The sequence below is a fragment of the Pristiophorus japonicus genome, unplaced genomic scaffold (genome assembly GCF_044704955.1).
Source record: "Pristiophorus japonicus isolate sPriJap1 unplaced genomic scaffold, sPriJap1.hap1 HAP1_SCAFFOLD_109, whole genome shotgun sequence".
NCBI classification, from domain to species: Eukaryota; Metazoa; Chordata; class Chondrichthyes; family Pristiophoridae; genus Pristiophorus; species Pristiophorus japonicus.
Window position 1 is genome coordinate 940,528 of NW_027250745.1, and position 11,226 is coordinate 951,753.

The 11,226-nt window shown below is 46.6% G+C and overlaps 2 non-coding genes across 2 annotated transcripts; both read left to right on the forward strand.

The window, feature by feature from the left end:
* Positions 1-1,268: 1,268 nt before the first annotated feature.
* Positions 1,269-1,341, forward strand: trnav-aac (transfer RNA valine (anticodon AAC)). The gene has a single exon. It is a non-coding gene; the product is annotated as a tRNA-Val (tRNA).
* A 9,568-nt stretch (positions 1,342-10,909) lies between these two features.
* On the forward strand, positions 10,910-10,982 carry trnak-cuu (transfer RNA lysine (anticodon CUU)). Its single transcript has one exon. It is a non-coding gene; the product is annotated as a tRNA-Lys (tRNA).
* Positions 10,983-11,226: the final 244 nt, after the last annotated feature.

Here is an 11,226-nt window from a genome sequence, read left to right on the forward strand (position 1 = left end):
AGTGGACAAATTGATGGCAGATGCAGTAAAATGTGGATAAATGTGAGGTTATCCACTTTGAGGGCAAAAACGTGAAGACAGAATATTATCTGAATGGTGGCAGATTAGGAAAAGGGGAGTTGCAATGAGACCTGGGTGTCATGGTTCATCAGTCACTGAAAGTTGGCATACAGTTACAGTAGGCAGGAAAAAGGTAAATCGTATGTTGGCCTTCATAGCTTGGTGATTTGAGTATAGGAGCAGGGAGTTCTTATTGCAGTTGTACAGGGCCTTGGTGAGGCCTCAACTGGAACATTGTTTTCTATTTTGGTCTCCTAATCTGAGGAAGGACGTTCTTGCTATTGATGGAGTGCAGCAAAGGTTCACCAGACTGATTCCCGGGATGGCTGGACTAACATATGAGGAGAGACTGGATCAACTGGCCCTTTATACATTGGAGTTTAGAAGAATGAGAGGGGATCTCATCGAAACATACAATATTCTGATGGGACTGGTCAGGTTAGATGCGGGGAGATTGTTCCCGATGTTGGGGAAGTTGGAGCAGGCTCGAGGTTCTAGATGGCCCACTACTGTTCCTAATTCTTATGTTCTTATGTTCTTACAGCAATTCTGGAAGAATAACATTGAAACGAAATGTGACCTGACACCCAGAAACAAGTGTTCAGGTAGAAGGCTAAATGTTGCATCCCTTTCTGCAAAAAATTCCTTTCACAAACATTTCTCTGACCGAAACGGCACAAAGCAAAAATGTTCCTTTCAAAGTCATTAAACTCCCGAATTTCCGTGCCCCGCGAATCTCCTGAATCAGATGCCTCTAGTTTTGCCGACTCAATCCATGTACCTTTGCAATGTTCTGCTTCCACCCACACTTTGAAATGTGCCACTAACTTATCGAATCATGGAATGGTTACAGCACGGTAGGCCATTCGGCCCATCGAGCCCGTGCCGACTCTCAGCGAGTCCCACTCCCGCGCCCTTCCCCCATCGTACTGCAATTGTTTTTCCATCAGACACTTTTCCAACTCCCATCTGAAAGATAATATTGAGTCTCTCTCCACCGCCCTTTCAAGCCGTGCATCCCAGATCCTAACCACTCGCTCCTGTTCCTATGTGTAAAGTCTGGGAAACACGAGATCAATTCCTGCCACACACACAGCCTTCCGAAAGATCGCACATTCATTCTATTCTCGAAAAACCAGCTCCTGAAGTATCGGCCAGCTGTGTAGGTTAAGGCTAGGTTAGATTCCTAGCAACATATCAATCGCAGTGTTTCTGTAGTGTAGTGGTTATCAAGTTCGCCTAACACGCGAAAGGTCCCCGGTTCGAAACCGGGTGGAAACATTTTCGACATTGTTCAATTAAATATTAGAAAAAATGGAATAATTGACATTAAATGTTCAATATTAACAAAGTTGGTGTTTGTTTCTGCTGATGTTAATAACACTTCAACTAGGCTGGAGTTTAATATTATGATATTTCAAATAACAGTGTTAATATTTGATGTCTCCAAGATTAGAGGGACTAATTGATGTCCTGTTTCTGACTGCTCCATATTTGATCGGGGCGGAGGGGCGGTGTGAGATCGGGGCTCAGGAGAGGCGAAGGCCCAGGGACAGTACGGGCCAGCGCACACTGCGATCTATGGATAGTCGGCACATGTGTACACACTTGGTCCATGCAGCAGAGCTTGGTCTGTGGTCGCCTTGGGTAATCCTTGCCTCTGGACCAAGACCTAGCTCTGTCAAGCCCGTGTGGTGGCAGGTGTGCAACGGTCACCCCACTTTAAAACCATCCACCCACAGGCATATTCCACCTTTCATGATGTAGTTCGGGACCTAGATTGTCAGGTCCCTCATCGAAACACCTGTGAACTCATCCCTTTTTAGTGTGGAAACAAATCATCCTCGATCCGAGGGACTGCTTAATACTATACTATTAACAAAATGCAGTGTCTCACAGCCCTGTTACATTGGCTGGTTTCTCTGTACAGTTCTGTACACACTCAAACTCTGCACAGCGTCTCTCACTCCGTCCCGTTTCCAGCCCTGACGGTGCAGAAAGACCCTCTCAAAGCTGCACGTTCCGGCTGCTTTCAGTTGAGCTGTGAGAGATTATTAAAGGATCCTGCATCTCCGCCGCGCTTCACAACAGCAGATCGAAGCCGCAAACAACCCCTCGACTAATCGCTCGTCCACAGCTCCACAGTGAGTGAGGCCAGGACTGTCATGTATGCAACCAGCATTGTAACCCATGTAAAATCTGACCTAAGTTGTACACTGTGAGAACAATGACCACTTGGTGGTGAACTTGTTCGAGACATTCCTAACCTGGACCTTCAGGTATAAAAGGGGAAGCTCCACCCACTTCCATCACTTGAGTGCTAAGAAATAAAAGACAGGTCACAGACTGACCTTCCCTGAAGCATGGGCCTCGTGTGCCTTTACACTGTATAGTAAGGACGTATCAATGGCGACGAGAAACTGGGATTTAAACCACACGAGCATGGCCACGAGCAGAACCGACAAGAGGTTCTGTGTCAAGCAATGGTTGGGACAGAGATTCAACATTGTTAAAGCATCACACAGTTCTCCAGGCAGCCAAGGGCAGTCAGGCATGCCCCAATATGTAGCCAAACCCAGAGGGGGTGTTCTACAGAGACAATGGCAAGCTGAATAGCGATTCACGTCATTGCAAGGGACAATGCGGCCAGTAATGGGGCCATCAACACCTGTTAATGGTGCACTCAAGGACAATCACGGGGCAGTCAATGACGATCGACTGGCAAGAGACCTTTTGTTTCCCACAGCAGCTCATGTTGGAGGCATGGAGGCACACACTCAGCCAGAGTTTGCAGAGATGAGCTAAATACATGCAGAAATTGCAGAAATGAACACTGGGGGAAATCGCTGGAAGCTGAAGTTCAGCGAGTTCATGTGGTGCACGTATAAAGTTCATACACCAGGACGCCACCGATAATGATGAAAGTGCTCCTCAATGGCATCCCAGTATCAGTGGAGCTAGACACGTGGGCCAGCCAGTCCCTGATGGGTATCAAATAGTTCGAAAAGTTGTGGGCGTCCAAGGCCAGGAGGCCAAAATTATTGCCGATTGACGCACAGCTACGAACGTACACAAAGGAGATCATTCTGGTGCTAGGCAGCGCCACAGTAGTCGTGACCCACAAGTTCGCTTGCTGTCATGAACTGGAAATGGGGCGATGTCAATGCAATTTCCTCTGTGGAGCGAGTATCATGCTCACAGATCCTGAACAAATTTGACTCATTATTTCAACCCGGCATTGGCACTTTCATGGGGGCCAAGGTAGTGATTCACATGAACCCGTACGCCAGGCCAGTACACCACAAGGTCAGGGCAGAGCCGTGCGTGATGCGGGAAACGATAGAAGGCGAATTGGACCGCCTGCTAAGGGAAGGCATCATTTCGCCAGACGAATTCAGTGACTGGGCGAGCCCGATTGTGCCGGTGCTCAAGGCGGATAGGTCGGTCAGGATATGTGGTGATGACAAGGCCACCATCAATCGGGTGTCATTCCAAGACCAGTACCCGCTACTGAGAGCGGAGGACCTCTTTGTGATGCTATCCGGTGGCAAGCTTTTTTCAAAATTAGACCTGAACTCAGCTTACATGACCCAGGAGCTGGCGAGTGAGTCGAAAAAGCTGACCACCATCACGACACACAAGGGGTTGTTTGAGTACAACAGATGCCCGTTCGGGATTCTTCGGTTGCCGCGATCTTACAATGAAATATGGAAAGCCTCCTCAAGTCGATTCGAGGGACGGTGGTTTTTCAAGACGACATCCTCATCACGGGTTACGATACTGAAGAACACCTCCACAACCTGGAGGAGGTGCCACGCAGACTGGACCGGATAGGGCTGCGACTGAAAAAGGCGAAGTGCGTCTTCATAGCTCCAGAGATAGAATTCCTGGGGAGAAGGGTAGCAGCAGACGGGATCAGCTCTGCTGCCTCCAAAACGGAAGAGATCCAGAGAGCACCCAGACCACGTAACACGACGGAGCTGATTCGTTCCTGGGGCTCCTGAACTATTTTGGTAACTTTCTTCCCAAATTGAGCAAGCTGCTAGAGCCGCCACACGTGCTCCTACGCAAAGGTCACGAATGTGTCTGGGGGGACAGCCAGAAAAGGACTTTTAATAGAGCTCGCAATTTGTTATGTTCCAACAATCTGTTAACGCTATATGACCCATGTAAGAAACTTGTGTTAACGTGCGATGCGTCGTCCGATTGTGTCGGGTGTGTGTTGCAGCATGTCAATGCCAAGTGTCAGTTACAGCCGGTAGCTTTGGCCTCCAGAAGTCTGTCCCAGGCAGAAAGGGGCTACGGGATGGTAGAAAAGGAGACGTTCGCATGTGTATATGCAGTAAAGAAAATGCACCAATACCTGTTTGAAAGGAAATTTGAGCTGGAGACAGATCACAAACCCCTAACGTCCCTTTTGGCAGACAACAAGGCCATAAATGCAAATGCATCGGCCCGCATACAGAGGTGGGGACTCACTTTAGCCGCCTATGACTACACAATTCGGCACAGACCGGGCACCGAAAACTGCGGCGATGCATTCAGCAGGCTCCCATTCGCCATCACTGAGGGGGCTACCGAGCATGGTGCTGAGATGGTCATGGCTGTTGAAGCTTTCGGAAGTGAAGGCTCACCCGTGACAGCCCGTCAGATTAAAGTCTGGACAAATAGAGACCCGCTATTGTCTCCAGTCAAGAAATGTGTCCTGAATGGGGACTGGGCAGCCACGTACAGGGCATGTCGTGAGGAAGTTAAACTATTTCACCGGCGCAGGGATGAACTCTCGATTCAGGCCGATTGCCTACTGTGGGGAAACCGCGTAGAAACGAGATGGGCAGAGAGGTGTTCATCAGAGAACTCCACAATGAGCACACGGGCATTGTCATGTGGAAGGCAATTGCCAAGTCACACATTTGGTGTACAGGGAAAGACGCAGATCTGGAACTTTGCGTTCGCAGGTGCAGCACCTTTGCCCAGCTGGGTAATGCGCCCAGGGAAGCCCCCACTAGCCCATGGTCCTGGCCCACCAAGCCTTGGGCACGCATCCATGAGGACTACGCAGGTCCTTTAAAAAATGTTTTTTTGGTTGTAGTAGACGCCTGCTACATAAGAAACATAAGAAACATAAGAATTAGGAACCGGAGTAGACCATCTACCCCCTCGAGCCTGCTCCGCCATTCAACAAGATCATGGCTGATCTGGCCGTGGACTCAGCTCCACTTACACACCCGCACCCCGTAACCCTTATTTCGCTTAGTGGTTTAGCATCTATCTATCTGTGACTTGAATACATTCAATGATCCCGCCTCAACTTCTTCCTTGGGCAGATAGTCCCACAGATTCACAAACCTCTGGGAGAAGAAATTGCTTCTCAACTCGGTTTTAAATTGGCTCCCCCGTATTTTGAGGCTGTGCCCCCCTAGTTCTAGTCTCCCCTACCAGTGGAAACAACATCCCTGCCTCTATCTTGTCTATCCCTTTCATTATTTTAAATGTTTCTATGAGATCACCCCTCATCCTTCTGAACTCCACCGAGTAAAGACACAGTCTCCTCAATATATCATCATAAGGTAACCCCCTCCTCTGCGGAATCAGCCGAGTGAATCGTCTCTGTATCCCCTCCAAAGCCAGTATATCCTTCCTTAAGTAAGGTGACAAAAACTGCACGCAGTACTCCAGGTGCGACCTCACCAATACCGTATACAGTTGCAGCAGGACCTCCCTGCTTTTGTACTCCATCCCTCTCGCAATGAAGGCGAACATTCCATTCACCTTCCTGATTACCTGCTGCACCTGCAAACTAACTTTTGGGGATTCATGCACAAGGGCCCCCAGGTCCCTCTGCACCGCAGCATGTTGTAATTTCTCTCTATTCAAATAATATTCCCTTTTACTGTTTTTTTTCCCAAGGTGGATGACCTCACACTTTCCGACATCGTATTTCATCTACCAAACCTTAGCCCATTCGCTTAACCTATACAAATCTCTTTGCAGCCTCTCTGTGTCCTCTACACAACCCGCTTTCCCACTAATCTTTGTGTCATCTGCAAATTATTTTACACTACACTCTGTCCCCTCTTCCAGGTCATCTATGTATATTGCAAACAGTTGTGGTCCCAGCACCGATCCCTGTGGCACACCACTAACCACGGATTTCCAAACTGAAAAGCACCCATTTATCCCGACTCTCTGCTTTCTGGTCTCCAGCCAAATCTCGATCCATGCTAATACATATCCTCTGACTCCGCGTAGCTCTATCTTCAGAAGTAACCTTTTGTGTGGTACCTTATCGAATGCCTTTTGGAAATCTAAATACACCACATCCATCGGTACAACTCTATCCACCATGCTCGTTATATCCTCAAAGAATTCCAGTATATTAGTTAAACATGATTTCCCCTTCATGAATCCATGCTGTGTCTGCTTGATTGCACTAAGCCTATCTAGATGTCCCGCTATTTCTTCCTTAATGATAGTTTCAAACATTTTCCCACCTACAGATGTTAAACTAACCGGCCTATTGTTACCTGCATTTTGTCTGCCCGCTTTTGTAAACAGAGGCGTTACATTAGCTGCTTTCCAATCCGCTGGTACCTCCCCAGAGTCCAGAGAATTTTGGAAGATTATAACGAATGAATCTGCTATAACTTCCGCCACCTCTTTTAATACCCTGGGATGCATTTCCTCAGGACCAGGGAACTTGTCTACATTGAGTCGCATTAGCCTGTCCAGCACTACCCGCCTAGTGATAGTGATTGTCTCAAGTTCCTCCCTTCCCACATTCCTGTGACCAGCAATTTCTGGCATAGTTTTTGTGTCTTCCACTGTGAAGACCGAAGCAAAATAATTGTTTAAGTTCTCAGCCATTTCCACATTTCCCATTATTAAATCCCCCTTCTCATCTTCTGAGGGACCAACATTTACTTTAGTCACTCTTTGCCGTTTTCTATATCGGTAAAAGCTTTTACTATCTGTTTTTATGTTTTGCGCAATTTTAATTTCGTAATCTATCTTTCCTTTCCTTATTGCTTTCTTATTCATTGTTTGCTGTCGTTTAAAATTTTCCCAATCTTCTAGTTTCCCACTAACCTTGGCCACCTTATACGCATTGGTTTTTAATTTGATACTCTCCTTTATTTCCTTGGTTATCCACAGCAAGTTATCCCTTCTCTTACTGCCCTTCTTTTTCATTGGAATATATTTTTGTTGTGCACTATGAAAGAGCTCCTTAAAAGTCCTCTGCTGTACCTCAATTGTGCCACCGTTTATTCTATGTTCCCAGTCTACTTTAACCAACTCTGCCCTCATCCCACTGTAGTCCCCTTTGTTTAAGCATTGTATGCTCGTTTGAGACACTACTTCCTCACCCTCAATCTATATTACAAATTCAACCATACTGTGATCACTCCTTCTGAGAGGATCTTTTACTAGGAGATCGTTCATTATTCCTGTCTCATTGCACAGGACCAGATCAAAGATAGCTTGCTCCCTTGTAGGTTCTGTAACATATTGTTCTCAGAAACAATCCTGTATGCATTCGATGAATTCCTCCTCCAGGCTACCCCGTGCGATTTGAATTGACCAATCAATATGTAGGTTAAAATCCACCATGATTACTGCCGTTCCTTTTTCACATGCCTCCATTATTCCCTTGATTATTGCCCACCCCACCGTCAAGTTATTATTTGGGCGCCTATAAACTACGCCCACCAGTGACTTTTTCCCTTACATTCTCTAATCTCCACCCACAATGATTCAACATTTTGTTCATTAGAGCCAATATCATCTCTCACAACTGCCCTGATGTCATCCTTTATTAACAGAGCTATGCCACCTCCTTTCCCTTCTTGTCTGTCTTTCCAAATTGTCAGCTTCCCCTGTATGTTTAATTCCCAATCTTCGCCACCCTGCAACCACGTTTCTGTAATGGCCACCAAATCATACTCATTTGTCATGATTTGTGCCGTCAACTCATTTACTTTATTTTGAATGCTGCGTGCGTTTAGGTAAAGTATTTAATACTAGTTTTTAATCTATGATTATTAGTTTTGACCCCTCCTGCAGCCCCTTTATATTCATACATATTGTCCCTTCCTATTACCTTGTGGTTTACAGTTACCCCAGTACTACTCTGCTCTGTTGCCTCCTGCCTTTTGCATTCTTTCTTGGGCTCCTTTTTATCTGCGCTCTCACCCACTCTAACTAGCTCAGAGCACTCTCCGGCGTTCTGAATACTCCTCGCATTGAGGCACCGAGCTTTCAGGCTTGCCTTTTTATTCCACTTTGACCCTTTAGAATATTGCTGTACAGTGGCCATTTTTGGTTTTTGCCTTGAGTTTCTCTGCCCTCCATTTATACTCATCTCCTTTCTGTCTTTTGTATCTGTCTCCATTTTGTTTCCCTCTGTCTCCCTGCATTGGTTCCCATCCCACTGCCATATTAGTTTAACTCCTCCCCAACAGCACTAGCAAACACTCCCCACTGAGGACTTTGGTTCAGGACCTGCCTAGGTACAGACCGTCTGGTTTGTACTGGTCCGACCTCCCACAGAACCGGTTCCAATGCCCCAGGAATTTGAATCCCTCCCTGCTGCACCACTGCTCAAGCCACGGATTCATCTGAGCTATCCTGCGATTCCGACACTGACTAGCACGTGGCATTCGTAGCAATCCCGAGATTGCTGCTTTTGAGGTCCTACTTTTTAATTCAGCTTCTAGCTCCTTAAATTCATCTCGTAGGACGTCATCCATTTTTTTACCGAAATCTTTGGTACCAATGTGCATCACGACAACTGGCTGTTCTCCCTCCCTTTTCAGAATGTCCTGCACCCGCTCCGAGACATCCTTGACCCTTGCACCAGGGAGGCAACATACCAAACTGGAGTCTCGGTTGCGGCCGAAGAAACGCCTATCTATTCCCCTTTAAATCGAATCCCCTATCACTATCGCTGTCCCACTGTTTTTCCTGCCCTTCTGTGCAGCAGAGCCAGCCACGGTGCCATGAACTTGGCTGCCGCTGCACTCCCCTGATGAGTCATCCCCCTCAACAGCACTCAATGTGAGGCCAACGTGATATCTGCTACACTGCAGCCCATCAAAGGGCGAGAAACCACTGAATGCAAAGGATGAGCTCACAAATATCAGGGGCAGTGCAGACTGGTCAATGTCAAACCCTCCTTTCTTATTCAGCAGTGGCATGAATGGGAGTCAGACGCCACAAAATTTGATTAAAGACACAAATACAAGCAACACTTGCAAATCTTTTCAGTGCAAAATTCTTTCACTTTATTTGAAATGCTACAGCGTTGAATCTGAAAATACGCATGTTGGGATTTTATCTTTACTACTGATTGTATGTTGTGTGCACGGTAGGAATAACCGGTGCTGTTAAATTTGATAAAAGTTGCCCCAGATTCGTGGTGTCATCGGCAATGAGGATTTTGAACCAGAAAGCTATAATACAGTGAGTAAAATGGGATATGGTTTTCGAGTTAAGATGCAAAGCACAGGACAAATGATTGAAGTATGGACTGTTCCTGAGTTAGCATGTGTTTGATTGTGCAAAAGAAGGTGAGGGGTTAATTAATGATGGTTTCCCGTGAAAGCAAGAGAAAAGTTCAAGAAGAAACCATGCGGTGCCTGTCAGGTGAGCGCTACTTGTGATGCTTGGTGGGAATGGGCGGAGATTTTAAAGCCCATTGTATTACAGAACCTTCATAGAGACGAACATCTCCAACTCACTGTGTAGGTCTCATGGTGCAATGGTAGCGTGTCTGACTCCAGATCCGAAAGTTGCGTGTTCAAATCACGTCTTGGTCACTGTTCTTTCGGATAATGTTCTTCCAGAATTAATATTTCCTTTGCTGTTTGGCAATAACCAGACCCTTGCTCCAAGGGCTGTCTCATTGTTTCCAAGGTGTCAGGCAGATAATTATTATTATTTAAAAAAATACTTTATCCAAACCAGGTTCCCTAATGGTCTAGTGGTTAGGATTTAGTGCTTTCAACGCCACGGCTCGGGTTCGATTCCCGGTCAGGGAAATTGTACTTTTAATTCAAAACCTTATAAAAAAAATAGTTCATCTATTTTACACATCTTTATGCATCTCCTGTGTAAAAAAAAATGAAGCATTGATTTAAACATCATTAATTAATGCATAAAATTCTATTGTCATATGATATATTTTGCTCTGAGCATATGAGGAACTTTTCTCCCGATCCCATTGGGTTTAATTCTGGTAATCTGGTGCTGAAAGTGGAGATGTTTCCGCAGTGTACCGCAAATCATAGACACCTTCAGAGGCAGTCTCTCGGGATCGAGGAGGACTTGCTTCCATCCCAAAGTGAGTCCTTTGATGGCTGAACATTCCGATACGAGAGCCACAGACCCTGTTACAGGTGGGACAGACATTCGTCGAGGGAAGGGGTCGGTGGGACTGGTTTGCCGTGTGCTCCTTCCGCTGCCTGCACTTGGTCTCTTCATGCTCCTTGCGTCTAGAGTAAAAGAGCTCAACGCCCTCCCAGAAGGACTTTCTCCACATCGGGCGGTCTGCGGCCAGGGCCTCCCAGGTGTCAGTGGTGATGTCACACTTTACCAGGGAGGCTTTGAGGGTGTCCTTATAACGTTTAGCCTGTCCTCCTTTGGCTCGTTTACCCTGAAAGGAGCTCCGCATAAAGACGTAAACATAAACACGTCAGGATGAGGGGCCGGAGTTGGCCAATCGGCCCCTCCAACCTGGTCCACCATTCAAGAAGATCCTGGCAGTTCTTCAACAGCAAGTTTGAACATCTGGGGCGGAGCCAACAGGCGCCTGGCTGCAATGAGTGATAAACACCTGCTTTGAATGGAAGCCTGGCTAGCTCAGTCGGTAAAGCATGAGACTCTTAATCGCAGGGTCGTGGGTTCGATACCAACGTTGGGCGATTTATTTTCATTTAATGTTGCTTTGATGGAAAACTTCTGACCGAAACGGCACAAAACAAAAATGTTGCTTTCAAAGTCATTGAACTCCGAAATTCCCACGCCCCGCGAATCTCCTAAATCAGATGCCTCTACTTTTGGCGACTCAATCCATGTCCCTTTGCAATGTTGTGCTCCCAGCCACACTATAAAATGTGCCACTAACTGATCGAATCATGGAATGGTTACAGCACGGAAGACCATTCG